A 16,006-nucleotide genomic window follows, 5' to 3' on the forward strand; every position below is an offset into this window, starting at 1 on the left:
TGCGCCGCTATCGTTGAAGAGTCAAATCCCGTAAATTGACCATAACACATGTCGCGTGGCGGCGCGGTGATGCATTGCGTGAAAGGTCGGGACTCATATGCCGGTCGGGCCCGCCAGAGTTCGTGTGAAGTAGGGTTACATGTGGGGTTATCGCTGTTGCGCGCACATGCTGGGTAGTTTAACCATAATACCAACGTAGGGTAGTATTGCATGCCACAGTTTCCTTAGGAAAACTTGAATTTGGTGTGTGGTCCGGAACTCACTCAGGTTGAATATGATCCTATAACGCTGCGACCGGAGAATGTATAGCTTAGTGGCATGGCTACACTTTCCAGTTTACTGCTCTCACACTCAAAAATTGTCATGCTGAAATAATGACATTTGTCTACGAGCACACAGTACCATAAAGCTCAATTCGCATAGCGCAACGCCTTATGAAAATGATTATGAAATAAACCTTTTCTCTCAGTCAAAGCTGCATTAAAGGGAAAAAGGTGGACAATTTATATCTGTGCAGTGCATTGACAGTTGCAAACATGCCGCTCAGTTGCTGATGGATGCCGATACCCGATGAACGATAACACTAGAGGAGCACTTTTGAGCGAATCTGCAATGCACTGGTAAACTATAGAGAGCCAACCATATGGCCAACAAATCGTGCCCACCTCATCTGAATAAGAGCATTTCATGGTCGTGGTAGCATTTGGATGAGCGTTTTTAGCGCATGATAGATAGACCCGGGATATTGAACACGCAACAGTCCCGTGCATGTACCGGGAAAAGTTCAGCCATCTCTCTGAAATGATTTAGTTCGGTGCGCGGTTCTCCCAGAACGTCAGCGGGGCACAAACCGCGCTGGGGCTAAGAAACTACATAATAGTTGCAGTATATGAAGCTTAGTTTATTATCGATCCGAACCTTACCCGCCAACGGATAACTGCTGGTAATGGATTGGTTTGAGGAACGGAAACGGCATCATCGCTATATTAGCCTCTTATTATGTTTAGATATTCTGCAATCTGCGATATTATCATTGCTTTTGACTGCCAAGCCATCTGACGATAAAATTACGTTTCATTCATGTTTCCTTATTTTCTACCCTACACACTGTCAATTTTTTTCTGCTAGTGGCCCTTCCGGTGGATGGATTTGAGATAAAGCCTTGACTTTGGCATTTAAAATGGCGATAGGTATGCTTTTTCGTCAGCGTTAAAGTTCCCCCGGTCGTAAAAGTTTCTACCCCTCGGGTTAGCCCTTCAGAGTCGATGGAAACCAAGACAATAAGTATATTGAGACGTGCTGGTGAAGTAAACTTTTCCTTCGTCCGTGCATCCTGCGTCTAAGCTTAAAGTGCAGTCATTAACCCTATTAGTGGCAGGCTCCTGGCTACCCCATATTAGTGGCAGGGGGGGGGGGCTGTTTACGACCCCCCCCTTGATATCTCGAGATCTAACCGGCCGATTTTCAAAATTCAAACGGCATTCGATTTGGCTCAACGAGATCTACATTTCTAAAAAAAAAATTAAAAAATGTCAATAGGGGGGTAGAGGGGGGTAAAAACGGGCAAATTGCAGATACATTTTAGACTGTTTATCACGGCCAGGTTTCTGAACCAATCTTAACGCAACTTTTGCCGATCGATAGAGAATGAACCAGGAATTCACATGGATCCTAAAAATATGCATTTTCAAAAATCATAGGCGGATACAGATCATTGAGATTGGGGGTACACAAAAAGTATAGTAAATAAGGTTTTTGTTGGTACTGTTTCTAAAAAGGGTGGCAATGGTCTTGTTATGTTACAATTTTCTTATGAGAGAACGACTAAAATTGTATTGGTCATGCATAGGCGGTGTCAGGGCACCTATGTTGGGAGGTAAAAAATATCCCCCCTTTTTGGACGCCTGGATCCGCCTATTATAGCAAAAACGTGTCAAAAGAGGATGCACAATAACTTTGTATATGTTATCACATGATATACAAAGTTCACTGTTCGTTCACTGGTGCAACATCGTGATCTTCGCCCAAATGACTCGCTTCACGAATAGGACCCCCCAATTCCCAGTGCTCTGGAGCCGCCCCTGGTAAAGTTATGAACTTGAAATTTTCAGGAAATGTGCCCAATTTAGTTTTAGGAAAAGTCAGAAAATTTCAGCATCGTAGCTTCAGCGGTTTCGGAGATATTCCCGAAAAACCTGAGGGGTGGATAAAAACAACCCCCCCCTGCCACTAATAGGGTTAAGCTGTTAGTAGCTTCGTCGAATTTTAATTTCCGATAATTTGGTAGGTTAAAAAGTGTTTTCCTGACGACTGCTTAACGTGTATTTAAATGCGTATTTAAGCAAAACAAAACTTATTTCAATGCATATCACTTATCAGTGAGGCTACCATTGCCATATCTGTTTGGATATCATTCAGCCATCTTGTTTTCGACGGTCCTTGCAATTTATGCTGTGAAGTTTTGGATGCAACTTGAACTTGGTACTAAAGAGAAATAGATGCTTAGGAACTTGTTTGTCCTTTTGTGCATAAAGTTAGCACTGGACTGCGCATTTCCATTACGACTTCTCGGCGAATTCCCTCCCTCACTTGGAGCCACACCAAAAATACCTTATCTTTTTCCCAATAAGGAAAGTAGAAATAAATGAAGGCATTGGGAGAAGCAAATGGCCCATCAAGCACACATCACAAGATTGTAAGTCATTCACTAAACTGAGTCTGCTCTTTATCAGCATTCAACATTGACAAGTCGTGCTGCTAGAACTACAGCGGCCCTGCTAGGATACTGGCACACAATGTGCCATCAACAATGCAGTGAGCCGCGAGGCTCAGTTGCATGCAAGATGTGTTTTGGCTACTTGTTCTGAGGGTGGCCTATGGAATGTGACTGATGAGAAAGGCCGTTGTCAAAATCAGCCCATTGGTATTTCAATTGAAGCAGCCTACAGACTCCTAAAGACTCTGAGTCATAGTGTGATAAATGACCAGGATTTGGTTGCATAATCGTAATCCGTTGAGAGTATTTGATGGACAAAGATCATCATCATCAGGCCGAAAAAACAGTCAATGCACTGAATAGCATTTGTAGAGCAGCCAGCAGTCAGCATTCAGCAGTGACTACAGTTCCTGACAAAAGACACTCCAGCGGCGTAATTAGCTGATGCGCCAGGAATATGTAATTCCTTCCGAAACGTCGTCCGAAATGGCTGCTCCAATAAACACCTTTTCAATCGATGTTGTCCGCTCAACAGATAGGCGTTTGGAAGTTCGCATCCATTGCCGCCTGCCGCCTGCGACCTCTCAGTGCATTGTGGGGTGGGCTCGGCTCGCTACCAAAGAAGTCGCCTTGAAGACCGCCTCATGGCGTCCTGACCGATCGATCCGGGCAACAAGGGTGAACCGCGCAGGCAAATTATATAAGACATTGAGGGCCACATTTAAACTTCAGGGAACATGTTGAGTCCGTTTTACTCTACCTGCCGGCGATGTCGTGCGGTTGTGCTCATAACTCACATCCCTTTCTTGCAGTGTATCAACTGGTGCTGATGCAGCAGCTCTGATGAGAGCGCCTGCGAGCTCGAGCGGCTCAGCAAGTATCAAGTGTTCGGCTGTCGTCTCTGACAATGGCAGGGGGCGCGGTGGCCGCAACGAACCCGCCCCTCCACACTGCGATCAGAGGAGGCAATGCTGGATCTGCTGAATAGGTACTTCCCAGCCAAACAACGCAGCTGAGGAAATCGCGACAAATTCTGAACAAAGGAACCCTGAGACAGGGGCCGTCCTTTGTGGCACAAGAGCCTGTGAAGTGATAAAATTTCACTTCAGAACGATCGGTTATGCCTCGCTCCGCCTAGTAGCTGACACGTCGGACAGTAAAATGATGACAGCTATAATACGCAACTGACAGTGAGAGGACGGCATGGAAAACAGCATAATCATTACACAAAACGCATGGCCCCGGTAAACTTAAAACAATATCGGCTTCAGTGGTTCCGCTCCCTCGTTTAGTAATTTGGGTGTCTGTTGATCTAGCCACCGTTTGGCTGTATTCTAATCAATGCATTGTATCAATTGCAGAGGACGATGGGTGTCGGGTCAATGCCACTGCTCAATTGACATCAAAGTTCAGAGCAGAAAGTTTGACTTTTGACCTTTGACATGAAGCCAGGAAAGCCATTGATGAAACTTTCTGTCTCATACAACTCAACGATAAATCAGCGAACATGAATACGTGTATCGTGTGGTGGATGATCCTCAAATATAACAAAAATTCCCATATGACTAGCCGGTCTGACTATGGCTTTCTTTGGAATGTGACAGTCGACAATCAGTGAGCGGCACCGATCTGAAATAGATGTGACGGGTCGCCCTGACTGCGCTGATCTGTGACGAGTCACTCTGGCCTCCATGGCTGTCTGACAGCGGACAGCCTCTGCCTGACAGTTTCTGACAGCCTCTGCCACAGTCTGTGCCAGCCTGTGCTGTTGGGCCAGCAGCACAACTGACCTACCACAACGACGTCGCGGCCAGACATCTCAGAAACAAACTGAGACAGCGGCACCCAATGATGATCACCGCCGAGAAAGAGACGTCGCTAATTGATAAATGACACTTCAAATCGTGTCTGCGTCGATTGCAGCGAACAGACTTGGGACGCTCGGGGCGGGATTTACCGGCAATGTATAAACGAAACAGATCGCGTATGTCCTTCCATGATGCTAACCTAATACGGGGCCAGGCTTCAGACACCGGATGGCCGTTCTTTACGCGGAGCCCGGGGCCGCCGCGATGGGAACATGATGCCTCGTCTCCACCGCCACGGCCACCGTGACCGCGCCGATAAATTTGCCGCGCTCAGTGGCGGCTCGGCGGCCGGCTCCGATAGAGCCCGACACCAGATTTGGTGCCAGACGACCGGTCGGCAGCATACTTCCAGTGAAACGGATGAATCGCTGCAGCCTTCGTGAAAAAAATAACCTGTTACGGCAGTGACACGCGCTCGAAGCAAACCGGAAACTATGGTGTGATGTGTTGTGTCTAAACAGACGCATGACAGTTTGAGATAGCATTAAATGTTGCGCTGTGATTTGGAATGCCGGCTAACCGGAATCCCCAATGGCGTTTTCCGTGACTGGTGACTGCACGACATTGACTCAAAATGACAGCTTGTGGGGGCAACAATTGCTCTTGCTTACAAAGATAACTTAAGTTTGTATATATATATATATATATATATATATATATATATATATATATATATATATATATATATATATATATATATATATATATATATATATATATATATGTTACAGGCAAAGTGAAAACCCGGGCATTTTGCAAAATGCCTAGGCAGTTTGCAAAATGCCTGACCCGCCAGTCATTTTGCAAAATGCCTAGGCAGTTTGCAAACTGCCTGACCCACCAGGCATTTTGCAAACTGCCTAGGCATTTTACAAAATGCCTGACCCGCCAGGCATTTTGCAAAATGCCTGAGTTTCCATATATTCCACCGTTTTTGTTGACTTCAGGCGTTGACCATAAACGTTCCACTGAGCCTGAGCCTGAGCCCAAATACAGGGGTGTCACGAATACAGGGTGTTACGAAATTGTTGCGGGATATTGTACTTGTGTCCCGAAATTGATTGCTCGTAGTTGCGTCAGTGTTCTCCAGCACCTCGCTGACAAGTTATCACCGGCCACGTGGTCTGTCCCTGCGGCACATGGTGAAGATCAAAGAGGCCTATGTAGCCCATCATGCCCCAAACGAGAATCGCCAGTGGATGCTTCACTGTCTCGACGGTGCAGCGCCTCTGAGCTGCTGTTGGCCCAGAACTGTTTGTCGGGATAGTTAGTGACTTAGAAAAGCTCTAATATTGCCTCATCACTGAAAAAGTCTGAATCTCTAGTCCTGAATGGTTCAGATTTGGTGGGTCTTGGCGAAATCCAGCTGCATCTTTTCTGGATGACGGTATAAAGTCAGGGTTGCAGCCTGAGGTTTAGCGGCCTCAGCTTCATGGTAAGGTCTTCAGATACCGGGGGATGGCCGATTAGATGCCGAGCGCCCTGGTCCAGATGCCCTGGTGCTGAACCCGTTAAAATTACACCCATTCAGCACTTAGGAGGGACATGGAATGGACAACATAACAGACCGTGCCAACCGCGCATCAATTTCGTGATATCTGTAAACTATACGTCTTGCGTCATTCCGTCGAGATGGAACTACCACTGAATGGACTTGAGCCACCGTCTCCGTACCTTTTGTATATACGGAGTTGACAGTTGTACGAGTAGCCGTGTGTATAAAAGCTGCGATGTCCAGTATTCTGCTCTGGTGGGCTAATAATAGCGCAGAGACGATTGATAATGTAAACGTGTAACGATCAAATTTTCGTAATTTGATAGAGTATTCTTTTGTGGTCAATATCCACCCACAGTATTTTCAAAAAGTCACCAAGGGCTCTTAGAAACAGCGCAATTATTGTACCGAGCGCATGTTTACCAACGAAACCACGCCCGGTGCTCGGCACCCGATGGCCGCTGGGGCTCAGTGACCTGAACTCGGCGGCGCTACCCGGAGAACGTAGTGTCCGACCCGTCCCCTCACTTGGTGCGCATTGACAGCGATTAACTTTTGTAAGCGCCAGTTAGGAATGATGCTTACTTATACATCACCGCTAGTGCGAGTTTGATGTCAGGCATTTTGCAAAATGCCTGGGAAAATATTTCAGGCAGTTTGCAAAATGCCTGGTGGGTCAGGCAGTTTGCAAACTGCCTAGGCATTTTCCAAAATGCCTGGCCGGTCAGGCATTTTGCAAATTGCCCAGGCATTTTGCAAAATGCCCGAGTTTTCACTTTGCCTGTAACATATATATATATATATATATATATATATATATATATATATATATATATATATATATATTTATGCATTGCTTGGAGCAACAAGCAATGCACAAATTCTAAATGTTCCATGCCTGAGCCGTTAAAATGAATAAAAGAAATAAACATCTTACCGATGGGATGCCCAAAAAGGTTACATTGGTCTGACATTGCCTTTAACCCTCGCCGGCCGAGGGGGGGGGGCGGGTGCCGCCCCCCCCCCCCATAGGTTTTTTTCGCGATAGCTCCGAACACGCTGGCGATAGAGAGCTGAAACTTGGCATACCTGACCTTTGATCCAAGCCGCATCTTTTGACACCAACCGCATTTTTGCGTCAGGTCAGGTCACTGACCTATGACGTCATAAGTGAACCTCTGCACGGTCTTCAGATGTCGCAACTTCGCAACGCCCTCACTGCCAGAGGAGATGTCACAGGGAAATGAAACTTGCAGGATCTAGTATCCATTATGAGTCCCACAACTTGTATATCTCGGATTTTTCCTAAAGGTCATATGAGGTCAGGTCATTTTCGTGACCTCACCATTATAAGTCAATGGGGAAAAATGAAAACTGCTATTCTGGCGCCGGGAACGATCTCCAACTATCTCAAGCACACAGAATCGTGATTTTATGCACTCCTTGCAAGGTTAGATGCGTCACTTTTGCAATGTTGACCTTGCGTGACGTCATTTATGACGTCATCAAGGTCATATTAGTTTTTCGTCAATAACTCTTGATCAAATTGAGCTAGCGAGTCGGAAAAGCCACCAATGGACTCAGGAAGACCTGCCGAATCGAATGATATGCGACATGACCTCTTTCGACCAACTTCGTGACCTGGGGGTGCTGACCTGACCTTGACCTGAGGTCAACATCCCAAGTTGACCTGACCCGGACAAAAAGTATACCATTCGACGCGCCTGAGCGAGACGAACACGATGCTGCCAAAATCGGCGCTCTGCGGCCGTTTTTTGCGAAGTTATTCACCAAAAACTGAACCGTACCTTGGGGCACTTGGCCTGACCTCAGAGGTCACCGGTTGACCTAGGACCTTAAAATCGGGTACCAATCTCTGCGTCTCGTAACGGCGCACACGCTCGTTTTTTCCGCGACGCGCTAGCTCCACCAGGGGCGAAACGGCGAGGGGGGGGTCGTACCCGCACCCCCCCCCCCCTCGGCCGGCGCGTATGTAGAAAACCAATAGGTCCGGCGAGGGTTAAGAATGAATAGCTATTGACAATCGATCTACGCCAGTTTCTGGACCAATATCTGACATCAACGCATTAGCAATTTAGCACTAAAGCTGCTTGGGAGGTTTTATGCATTACACATTTGCGCTGAAAATAATCAACTGGCACGACGTCTACGAACAATAAAAATACCCGTCCTCCACAACAGAAATAAAACGTTTCAGTGTCTCCCGAAGATGGAGATAGAAAAAGACTTTTTTTTTTGAATTTTGCTCCCGACAGGCCGAGGCCCTGGTCGGGGTAGGGGGAAGTTACTAGCTGGCAATTAGCCAGATCTTCCGTTTTACTTTACTTTAATGCCGGCTATGTTATTCCGGCCCAAGGCAATATTAACCCGCGCGGGGCTGGGGGGGGGGGTAAATTTTACCCCCCCTCGCGAATTTTTGCGATATCTCAAAAACGGCGGCGCGCAGCGCCGCCAAACTTTCAGTACCTTTTCTTACATCAATTTGACACGTTCCCTGAAAATTTGAGCGAAATCCGTCGGAAAATTTTTGAGAAATTGACGTTTTGGTGACGTCATGTTCGCCATTTTCGCCTCAAAAACGGCAAAAGTTCAAACGCCGCTAACATCTTCATTTTTAAAGGAATCAAGACGTAACAAAAAAGGTTATACGTAATTTTACTTTGTCTATCAAATGGCTATCTCGGTTTTTTGAAAATTTTGGATTTTGGCCTAAATTTTTTTCAAAAAACTGATTTTTTTGGAAAATCATTATAAAATCCAAAATTTTGAGTCTATCGAAAAAAACCGGAATATATGTCAGAGAAGTGGTCTATGTGCACCTACATACCAAATTTTAGAAGAATCGGTTCAAAAATGTGGGAGTTATTTAAAATTTTATGACGTCACGACACACAAAATTTTTGAAAAATGACTTTTTTGGAAGTTCTAGACCTCGTACGGAAACAAAAATAGCACCATTCGATTCGCCGTGAAAAACTGCATCAGATAGACACCTTTTTAGGCCTTAACAACCAACTTCCAAATTTGACCTCACTTGACCTGACCTTGACCTGACCTCGACCTGAAATTCATCCAGAGGTGGTCCATATCACTTATTGAGTGTGCCTATTGAATTCTATGAGTAAAATGACCCATAAAACATGTGTCGCACATGCCCTTTTCTATATTTTGTTTTTTGGTGACCTGACCTGACCTGACTTGACCTTGACCTTGACCTCTGAATGATATTGTATGCAACAAATATTGTCTTGGTAGCCTAAGAACACGTTATGGACGATCAGTCTCAGTCCATGACTCCATTCTTCGGCAACTACGGTGCAAGACCGATACTGTAGAAACTTGCAATTTGTACCCTTGACCTGACCTTGACCTTGACCTCAAACTTTAAATTAAGTACATGTTTTTAGTAGTTCGTGATGAGAGCTTTCGATTGGCGTTTGAATTTTCCAAATCGGACCATTAGTTCGGGAGATAACAGGGGGGGTAAAATTTACCCCCCCCCCCCCCCCCCCAGCCCCGCGCGTTCGGCTGGAGACCCCAGCCCCGCGCGGGTTAAGAACAAAGTTTACGTTAGCCCGGCTCATGTGACGTCCGGTGGAAGCAAGTGCAAGGGAAAGCCAGAAAGGGTGCCAGAGTGGCAGTGCCGAGAGGGATTTTGAGTACTTACATTTCTTGCTGCTGAATCTTGATGCTGAAATGTGGTAGTGTTGTAATGTGTGATGTTGTTGTGTTGTGAGTTCCACCAGGAAAGTCCTAACTAGAAAAACCTGGTGCCTATCTTAGAGGGCAAAACCTGTGCGCTTTTGCCAAATTGCACAGGAAAAATCCCTTTGCTTTGATATTACGTTACGTTATATCGCTAATGTGTAAGTGTGTTTGTGGAGCTATGTGTCTCGAGTGGGCCTCAACCTTTAAGAGGGATCCCTGTCGAGAACCGCGAGAGGGATGGGCAGGTGCCGATTGCCGCCGCCGCCGCCGGAGGGACGCAAACGCGCGCGCTCGCAAACATAGACGAAATCACGGCACAACAAGAACAATGGAAACAAAAACAATTACGATGAAACCACGAGAGAAACCAAGAGAAACCAAGAAAAACCAAGAGAAAAATCATGTGTTCAAGGAGTTGGGGGAGGAGCCCACCGCCGCGTGCTAATGGTCCCCGCGGCGGCGGCTGGTGCCCGTAAGCTCGGGGCTCCTACAAAACCCCCATTTTTTTTTTTTTGAATTTTGCTCCCGACAGGCCGAGGCCCTGGTCGGGGTAGGGGGAAGTTACCCAAGTGCTGACTGGTATGATAAGAGAACTGACGTTTCAGTGCGGACTCCAGTGACGTAACAATCCATTAAACGGGTCGTTGCGGACGACATAGTGCCGACACCTCTTTCTCCAAGCAGATGGGAGGCAGAGGAGCCCGCCGCCGCGTGCCAATGGTCCCCGCGGCGGCGGCTGGTGCCCGTAAGCTCGGGGCTCCTTAATTGACATGGCCAGTATTCAGGAAATCAAAAAGATTGAGTCCCGCGCCCAGAACCGCTATCGACGGCTGGCCGACCACGGAACTGAGCGCGAGACTGTGCTATATGGATCGGTCTAGCCTGGAATTCTTTAGGAAAGAGAAAAGCAAGTCGAGTAGATCCGGGTGAGAATCGCCGAGGAGAGTAGGAATTGAAAGTGCAAGTTGGTTGTGGGTGATATATTGGATTATAGGTTGCCTCTCTGCTTGATATTGGGGACAGTGGATCAAGAAGTGTTCAATTGTGTATCTAACGTTGGCAGATTGGAGGGGGGCCTTGATCAAAGATATATTCATGTGTCAATTTAGTATGTCCGATTCTAAGTCTGGCTATAATTACTTCTTTAAGCCGGGTATTTTGATAAGCAGTCGACCAGTGTCCGATAATTGGTTTGATTGGGTGAAAGTAGTAATGTGGATTTACGTCCCATTCAAACTGGACATACTTTTTGTAGGACGTGTAAATGACATTAAGATAATCTGATACCGGACATGGGAGGGAGTTATTGGGGGGATCTCGGAGGCTGGCTTTGGCCGCTTTGTCCGCGCGCTCATTCCCCACAATATTCGCGTGACCGGGTATCCAGATTATCTTAACTTCTCTGTTTTGGTCGGTGATTTGATTAATTTGTCTTTTAATATCTCGCGTGATTGGGTGCGAATCATTATGGGCCGCTGCGATTGATTGCACTGCTGCCTTGGAATCAGTACAAATCATTAGTTGTCTATCAGGTTTGTTGATTACGTGTCGAAGCGCTGCACTGATTGCGTAGAGTTCGGCCGAAAAGATGGAGTGGTTATCGGAGAGGCGGGTGGATTGTGCGAATCCTTTTATATAGAAGGCGGCTCCGGTCTTGTTGTCCGTCCGAGAGCCGTCTGTGTATATAAAAGTATGGTCTTTATGGTCGTTTTGGAATTCGAGGAAAAGTTGTTTCATTTCATCAGTGTTCATGTCTTTTTTGTTGTCATCGAAGAGGATGAGGGTTTGGATGGGGTGCCTAGTCCAGTACGGGCTCAGTGGAGGGTTATCTAGAACCTTTGGAGTTTCTATTTTATAGTCCCTAAGTATGTTTTTAAGGTGTCTTCTTATTGTTTGGTACTTGTATTCTCTATGTGTTATTATGTTATTTTCTGGTAGGTTACTGAGTATAGCGTATGGTATTGTATCTTTTCTTGCCATTACTTTCGTGTAATACCTTATAAGCTGGTATTCTCTTCTTCTTTCCAAAGGAGGAATGTTTGAATCAACACGGAGATTCGATGAAGGCGAAGTGCGGAGTGCGCCAGAAATAATGCGAAGAGCGGAATTCTGGATACTCTCGACCTTGTTACTGAGAGTAGTGGATATATTTGTTAGTAAAAAGGCATTATAATCCAAGATGGATCGAATCAGAGATGTATATAGAAGTGTCAGTGTTTTTCTGTCGGCGCCCCAGTGTGTACCAGAGATACATTTCATGATGTTGAGGCGCCGGGTGCACCTTCCTGTGATGTCTGCTATGTGTTGTGTGAAAGTGAGACCCCTGTCCAGTGTGATGCCTAGATATTTAAAGGTATTTGTTTGCGGAATCTCAACCCGGCCCAAACGGAGCGGGCGTGGAGGTGTGGGGTGTCTGCGTTGTTTGGAAAAGGTTAGTGAGGCTGACTTGTGGGGAGCAATTTGCATTCCCCACTTGTCACACCATTTGTTTACGTGGTTTAGTACCGTTTGAAGTTTTTGGTATGCCGCATTCACATTGTGGTGCGACGTCCAGACCGCCAAATCGTCCGCGTACATGGAATAGTGTACGTTATGTGTTACATTGTGTATATTGTCAAAGATGTCATTTATATAGATAAGGAAGAGCGTCGGGGAGAGAGGACTTCCCTGAGGGACGCCGTGATCGAGGTTATGTAGGGTTGAGTAGGTGTTGCCTACTCTGACCTTGAAAGTGCGGTTATTAAGAAAATTACTTATGAAATTGGCCATTCGTCCGCGTATTCCCATGTTATGTGTTTTTATAAGTATAGCTTTGTGATGTACTTTGTCGATTGCCTTAGTGGGGCGCCCGACGCAATGCGGACGGTGCAGCAAACATCGACAAGACGCTTAAATCAGCGTTAAAGTACTTAACTACCCTGCCACTCTGTGTTAGGGGCCGCCTGCTATACTGAGCAGAAAATTATGCGTGTGGCGCTTCGCTCCTGTCAACCTGTTTTGTTCCCGAAAATGGAAAAGGACAATGTATGACAGGTTCCCCGAGGTACTTGGCAAAAAGCAGGAGTCTCGGAACCGAATTTAGACGTTAATGAAGCATACCTATTTGCTGTCCAAATGGGCGTTTCTAGACATTCCTATCTGAGTTCTACAGTTGCTCCTTAGTTTATATCCATGCCTGCATTGCAAATTAACTACACCCATATTACATGATTTGAGCTGTTAATGTAGTGTGATAGGAAATATAATCTTAACCCCCGCACCGACGGGGGTCTGCGCCAACTTCGAACCGACGGGGGGGCGGATGACCGCTCCCCCCCCCCTGAGATCTCGAGAACGAAGCAAGATAGCGACAAGCGGTAAACGGCATGGGATACGCACGGACAAGGTCTACAATTTTTACCAAGGTCATTTTCAAGTCAGGTCAAAGATGACGTCACAGGGGTCAAAAAAGTCAAAATAGCGGCGCTAGATATGGAGAGCGTTTTTCTCGAATAACTTTCGAGCTAGTCAGGATAGGAACAATCTAAGGGCACCATCGTGATCCTCTCGTCAATCCGCATCGAATGATATATATGTTGACCTCGAAAGGTCAAGGTCAAAGGTTGACCTCAGGTCACGTGACCTCGAGGTCATCATGTATATCATTCGATGCGTTTGACGAGCTGAACACAATGAGACCATCCGCGCGGCTGCATCTTGTTCCTGCACGGAGTTATTGGCAAAAAACCTTTGGTGACCTTTGATGACGTCACATAGCCTTACAGCTGCCCAACAGCAAAACAGACCTCAAGGTAGTGTCGGTTGATCGTATATGAAGTCATGTATGGTATATGGGGCCATTCCGACCCGTTTTAGTGGTAAAAACAGGGAGTTGATTTTTCCCCCATTGACTTATAATGGGGAGGTCGAGAAATTGACCTGACCTTAGGTCACCGATATCAAAATTTCAAGATATACAAATTGTAGCTACTAATGACCTAATAACATCCTGCGACTTTCAAAGGCCTCCGACATCTACTGTAGCTCTGGCACGGTGACAACTTTGCAAAAAAGCGACTTGAGGTTGGGTCATTCAATGTGACCTGGTGACCTGACCTTAAAAGTTAGGAGGTTCAAACTTGCATATCATGTGTAAAATTGATGAGAGAATAGTCGTACCAAATTTCTTCAAATTTTTCGGTTTTTCCGCTATTCGCGAAAAACTTCAGGGGGGGGCGGATATCCGCACCCCCCTCCCCCCGTCGGTGCGCGTTTTAAAAAGCAGTTGAGAGCAAGTTGTTGAAAAAACTGCTTGAGATGAGAACTGGGAGACATAAGTGTGCTATCAGTATTTATTTCTTGTGTAGTTAACGGTTAATTTCTCTTGTGATTTGCAAACCCTTTCAATTACAGCATCACTAGTTTGGTTGAGTTAGGCTTACTGCATCATCCTTCCAATACAGAAATAAACTCTTCCTTGAATGAGCCAGATAAGTTTCGATAGAAGCCGTCGAACAGACTGCAAATTAGGAGAGTTCTGAGCCAGACGACTCTCAATCCTTTGATATGTATAGCCCTAGCTTGTAACAATAACAGAATGACGTTGACAGAAGTTTTCGTCGAAATGACGGAGTGGATTTATCAACGATTGGAAGATACTTGCAACACTTCAGACGGAGTGAAAAAAAAAAACGCTTAATGTAAAACATACATAGGTATGTAAGCAAATCTGATACTGATTACTTATTGCATTATTCCACATGAGTTGAAAAAGATTAATGACATCTTCCTGGAGAAATCAAGGACATTTCGGCCGGGTTTCAAAACCTATTTGCTGCCCATATGGTGACACACTACTTATGTAGCGCGTTTACCATATTGCGTGTTAAACTGACTTACTTTGATAAAATGTCAGCAGCCTGAAAATTGGGCAGTTAAAATTTCAATGCCTGAACGTAAACTGAAAACACTCCACACTCCGGCTTCTGGCATCAGCTAGCCTTTTCATTCAACTCACAATCTACAAAACGAATTATGCGAAAAGCTCCGCAAAGCATTCTGCACATTTCAAAGGCCTAATGAGATAGATGTACCTAAATGGCACGAGACGTACAAGCACAATCCACGCAGCACATCTTTCCTGACAATGCTGGCTCAATTCAGTGGAAAGTTCCTTGAGTAGATGAGTACCTGTTCGCAAAGTGAACTTCATTTTCAAGTAACAGTAAAGACGCCCATCAAATGGTAAGTGGTACAACAGTTACTTAACGACACAAAGGGATTTTTTGTTTTAGTCACAGGAGGCACCAGCCAGTCTTAACATACGATTCGGAACACCTTGTCATCAGGTCCAAAAAAAGTAATAAGCAGTGAAAAAATTGTCGTCTGTGTACATGCCGTTTTTTCAATGTAATTGCAACTTCAGTGAGCCCAGCCGATGTTCCCCGGGCCTACCTGGATCGTCTGCTTTCCGATCAGTGTGGCGCGTGTGAGACCGCCGATGCCCCAGCTGCGGACGGCAGAGTTCGGGACGGTCGGCGGTTACGGCTCCGTCCTGCCCGGGGTGTGGGTCAGGTCCCGCCGGGTCACCTGGCGCTCCCCGCTGACCTCTGCTCCGTCTCTCCTCACCCAAGGCCCGCGCTCGAGGCTCGCTCACTTCGCAGGGGTCAGCCTGGGCCGTGCACTGCGCGCGCGCCCACCTCTCGGCTCGGGTCACTGGGAAGCGCGTGCGGCGTCTGCACGCTGCGGCGGCGGCGGCGGCGGCGCGGCAGAGCTCTTCCCCCAGCCGAGTGCGGGCCGCTACTGGCGCCCCGTGCGGCGGCAGACCGCGGCCGCCGCCGCCGGTCGACCCTGCGCCGGCCGCCGCCTCCCGGTATCGGTGGGTTGTCGCCGGGCGGCTCAGATCGCGAGAAGAGGGCGAGTGCGAGGACGCCCGAGATGGGTGCCGAGTGCCGTAAGTGACTTTCACCGTGCGGCTCTTTGCTATGTAAAACGGAAGCCAAAACCACCTTAATGTGCTTTTCACTTCGTGTGTCTGCCTTATGAACAATTGTCAATACCACGAACAACCTGAAGAATAAGGAAAAGAACGCCACTCTGGCGGTACGCTGCCATTTGTCAGCTATGTAAGTGTCAAGGGAGGCTTGTAAATATTGCATTTTACTCCTGTTGACCTTCACGTAGGGAAAGGTTCGGATGATACTTCCTCGCTTTTTCACT

The 16,006-nt window shown here is 46.6% G+C and overlaps 1 protein-coding gene across 1 annotated transcript in view; it reads right to left on the minus strand.

The window, feature by feature from the left end:
• Positions 1-15,606, minus strand: part of LOC122383274 (probable G-protein coupled receptor No9) — an 82,037-nt gene extending 66,431 nt beyond the window's left edge. Inside the window, exon 1 of the mRNA XM_043369549.1 lies at positions 15,242-15,606. The gene's annotated coding sequence lies outside the window, so the exon portion shown is untranslated. The remainder of the gene's footprint in view (positions 1-15,241) is intronic.
• Between the last annotated feature and the right edge of the window lie 400 nt (positions 15,607-16,006).

The sequence above is a fragment of the Amphibalanus amphitrite genome, unplaced genomic scaffold (genome assembly GCF_019059575.1).
Source record: "Amphibalanus amphitrite isolate SeventyFive unplaced genomic scaffold, NRLGWU_Aamphi_draft 000159F_arrow, whole genome shotgun sequence".
Taxonomy (NCBI): domain Eukaryota; kingdom Metazoa; phylum Arthropoda; class Thecostraca; order Balanomorpha; family Balanidae; genus Amphibalanus; species Amphibalanus amphitrite.